The 4,650-nt window shown below is 45.0% G+C and overlaps 1 protein-coding gene across 1 annotated transcript in view; it reads left to right on the forward strand.

Moving 5' to 3' along the window:
* The first annotated feature begins 3,967 nt into the window (after positions 1–3,967).
* LOC129715392 (pre-mRNA-processing factor 39-like) overlaps positions 3,968–4,650 on the forward strand; it is a 35,660-nt gene continuing 34,977 nt past the window's right edge. The window contains exon 1 of the mRNA XM_055665279.1: positions 3,968–4,029. The gene's annotated coding sequence lies outside the window, so the exon portion shown is untranslated. The remainder of the gene's footprint in view (positions 4,030–4,650) is intronic.

Consider the following 4,650-nt stretch of genomic DNA (forward strand, 5'->3'; position numbering starts at 1 on the left):
TCTCCCTGAGAATAGCTAAGGACAAACTGCACCCCCTCCACACACACCTGGATCTCCTGCCATCAGGCAAGAGATACCGTAGCATCAAAGCCCGGACTACCAGACTGCTAAACAGCTTCCTGCCACTGGCTGTGAGGCTGCTAAACAGTCACTCTGTACTCACAGTCACCTGATTCTGCGGCTTTGCACTAACATTTTAATAACTCTGGCACTGGCCACTCAAATCATCTGCCCTGGACATTTTAATGACTGTTATTACTGTATTTTAATGTTGCCGTTTTACCTGCTTTTAACTATTTATACAGTTTCATCAAGGACTGGATTGTTTTTATTGTTATTATGTGTGAAATGTTTTAAGTTTCATGTGCGATGCTCTGGTATTCCCTGGGAAACGTCTTCTCATTTTGCACTGTACAACTGTTGCTTTGCAAGATGACAATAAAGGTTGATTTGATTTGATTTGATTTATTTAGTCCTCCCTCCACCACCTCCAGTTTAAATTCCATTTCCAGGGAAGAGACAAGGACTTTAAGACTTTTGCCTTCCATCACAGTGAGGAGGGCCTGGTAGACTTGCACTGTGGTGGATGTTAAATCTGCGTTAAGTGTGTGTTTTGTTATTTTATTCGATGTTATTCATAGCAAAAGGATTTGAGTATAGGAGCAGGGAGGTTACATAGAATGGTATGTTAGCTTTCATAGCAAAAGGATTTGAGTATAGGAGCAGGGAGGTTCTACTGCAGTTGTACAGGGTCTTGGTGAGACCACACCTGGAGTATTGCGTCTCCAAATCTGAGGAAGGACATTATTGCCATAGAGGGAGTGCAGAGATGGTTCACCAGACTGATTCCTGGGATGTCAGGACTGTCTTATGAAGAAAGACTGGATAGACTCGGTTTATACTCTCTAGAATTTAGGAGATTGAGAGGGGATCTTATAGAAACTTACAAAATTCTTAAGGGGTTGGACAGGCTAGATGCAGGAAGATTGTTCCCTATGTTAGGGAAGTCCAGGACAAGGGTCACAGCTTAAGGATAAGGGGGAAATCCTTTTAAAACCGAGATGAGAAGAACTTTTTTCACACAGAGAGTGGTGAATCTCTGGAACTCTCTGCCACAGAGGGTAGAAGAGGCCAGTTCATTGGCTATATTTAAGAGGGAGTTAGATGTGGCCCTTGTGGCTAAGGGGATCAGGGGGTATGGAGAGAAGGCAGGTACAGGATACTGAGTTGGATGATCAGCCATGATCATATTGAATGGCAGTGCAGGCTCGAAGGGCCGAATGGCCTACTCCTGCACCTAATTTCTATGTTTCTATGTTTCTATGTGCGATGCTCCAGTATTCCCGAGGAAACGTCTTCTCATTTTGCAATGTACAACTGTTGCTTTGCAAGATGACAATAAAGGTTGATTTGATTTGATTTGATTTATTTAGTTCTCCCTCCACCACCTCCAGTTTAAATTCCATTTCCAGGGAAGAGACAAGGACTTTAAGACTTTTGCCTTCCATCACAGTGAGGAGGGCCTGGTAGACTCGCACTGTGGTGGATGTTAAATCTGCGTTAAGTGTGTGTTTTGTTATTTTATTCGATGTTATGACTGCAAGGCACGGCATTACAATGCAATACAATACAATATTTTTGGAGGACCAATAAACCAAGTACCCAAGAATGATCTGGGCCAAATGCAGGCAGGTGGGAGTGGTGTGGATGGGACATGTTTGTTCGCAGAGGATCATTGGGACAGAGCTACCAGCCTTGGAGGGCATCTACCACACACGGTGCCTCAGGAAGGCCATCAGCATCCATAAAGACTCATCACACCCCTGTAACGGACTGTTCGAACTACTTCCCTCCGGCAGACGTTACAAGGCCTTCTACGCCCGAACCTCCAGACTCAGAAACAGTTTTATTCCAAGAGCTACAGCGGCTCTGAACCGGCCCTGCTGAGTGCCCCCCACCCCCCCCCGGACTGTCTCCCTCAGATGGTCACGACACACAGCTTGTTTATTTATTTTACTTTTCTTTTTCATCGGTTGGAGCTGCATACTAAATCTCGTTGCACTGACGTGCAATGACAATAAAATATATTATTATTATTATTATTATTAAATCTGGGTTAAGTGTGTGTTTTGTTATTTTATTCAATGTTAAGACTGCAAGGCACGGCATTACATTGCAATACAATACAATATTTTTGGAGGACCAATAAACCAAGAATCTGGGCCAAATGCAGGCAGGTGGGACTGGTGTGGATGGGACATGTTTGTTAAATCTGCGTTAAATGTGTGTTTTGTTATTTTATTCAATGTTATGACTGCAAGGCATATGATTTCGTTGTCTCTGTACTGTACACTGACAATGACAATTAAAATTGAATCTGAATCTGAATCTGAATCTGAATCTGAATCTGAAGGCACGGCATTACAATGCAACACAATACAATATTTTTGGAGGACCAATAAACCAAGAACCAAGAATGATCTGGGCCAAATGCAGGCAGGTGGGACTGGTGTGGATGGGATATGTTTGTTAAATCTGGGTTAAGTGTGTGTTTTGTTATTTTATTCAATGTTATGACTGCAAGGCATATGATTTTGTTGTCTCTGTACTGTACACTGACAATGACAATTAAAATTGAATCTGAATCTGAATCTGAATCTGAATCTGAATCTGAATCTGAATCTGAAGGCACGGCATTACATTGCAACACAATACAATATTTTTGGAGGACCAATAAACCAAGAATCTGGGCCAAATGCAGGCAGGTGGGACTGGTGTGGATGGGATATGTTTGTTAAATCTGGGTTAAGTGTGTGTTTTGTTATTTTATTCGATGTTATGACTGCAAGGCACGGCATTACATTGCAATACAATACAATATTTTTGGAGGACCAATAAACCAAGAATCTGGGCCAAATGCAGGCAGGTGGGACTGGTGTGGATGGGACATGTTTGTTAAATCTGGGTTAAGTGTGTGTTTTGTTATTTTATTCAATGTTATGACTGCAAGGCATATGATTTTGTTGTCTCTGTACTGTACACTGACAATGACAATTAAAATTGAATCTGAATCTGAATCTGAATCTGAATCTGAATCTGAATCTGAATCTGAATCTGAAGGCACGGCATTACATTGCAATACAATACAATATTTTTGGAGGACCAATAAACCAAGAATCAAGAATCTGGGCCAAATGCAGGCAGGTGGGACTGGTGTGGATGGGATATGTTTGTTAAATCTGCGTTAAGTGTGTGTTTTGTTATTTTATTCGATGTTATGACTGCAAGGCACGGCATTACATTGCAATACAATACAATATTTTTGGAGGACCAATAAACCAAGAACCCAAGAATGATCTGGGCCAAATGCAGGCAGGTGGGACTGGTGTGGATGGGACATGTTTGTTAAATCTGCGTTAAGTGTGTGTTTTGTTATTTTATTCAATGTTATGACTGCAAGGCATATGATTTCGTTGTCTCTGTACTGTACACTGACAATGACAATTAAAATTGAATCTGAATCTGAATCTGAATCTGAATCTCTGAATCTGAATCTGAAGGCACGGCATTACATTGCAATACAATACAATATTTTTGGAGGAGGACCAATAAACCAAGAATGATCTGGGCCAAATGCAGGCAGGTGGGACTGGTGTGGATGGGATATGTTTGTTAAATCTGGGTTAAGTGTGTGTTTTGTTATTTTATTTGATGTTATGACTGCAAGGCACGGCATTACAATGCAACACAATACAATATTTTTGGAGGACCAATAAACCAAGAACCAAGAATGATCTGGGCCAAATGCAGGCAGGTGGGACTGGTGTGGATGGGACATGTTGGCCAGCATGAACAAGTTGGGCTGAAGGGCCTGGTTCCCTTGACAACACACACACACAACTACAACTCCCAGGGTGCACGCCGCGGCGCTGCTTCTCCTTCCGCTTCCGGCGAGGCCGGGGATGGAGGATGATCGGTGGCCGGAGCGGGAGCTGAATCCGAATCCGCCGCCATCCGCCGCTGCGGGCGGTGAGAGGGGGCCGAGGGAGGGTGGAGGGGGGGCAGGCGGCTGCCGGGGAGCTGGAGGCGCCGATATTGGAGGCGGATGGGGGGAGGATGATCTCTCAATCCGCGGGGAGGGAGAGACGTCCGCGGGGAGGCGGTGAGATGGCGGATGGCGGCCTCTCCTCTGCTGCCCGCTCGCCCAGGCCCCGGGGACAGGGGTGGGGGGGGGGTGGAGGCCTTACACTGGGCACTGGCGGCTATGGAGCTGCTGGCGAGGACACTGGTGGACTGAGTGTGTGTGTGTGTGTGTGTACCAGTGTGTGTGTACCAGTGTGTGTGTGTGTATGTGTGTACCAGTGTGTGTATCAGTGTGTGTGTACCAGTGTGTATCATTGTGTGTGTGTATTGTGTGTGTGTGTGTGTGTGTGCCAGTGTGTGTGTGTGTGTGTGTGTGTGTGTATATATATGGACTGAGGCGTGTGTGTGTGTGAGGGTGAGGGTGGGTATCAGTGGGGGTGGAGGCCTTACACTGGGCACTGGCGGCTATGGAGCTGCTGGCGAGGACACTGGTGGACTGAGTGTGTGTGCCAGTGTGTGTGTGTGTGTACCAGTGTGTGTGTACCAGTGTGTATCATTGTGTGTGTG

Source organism: Leucoraja erinacea, unplaced genomic scaffold (assembly GCF_028641065.1).
Source record: "Leucoraja erinacea ecotype New England unplaced genomic scaffold, Leri_hhj_1 Leri_115S, whole genome shotgun sequence".
Classification (NCBI taxonomy): domain Eukaryota; kingdom Metazoa; phylum Chordata; class Chondrichthyes; order Rajiformes; family Rajidae; genus Leucoraja; species Leucoraja erinaceus.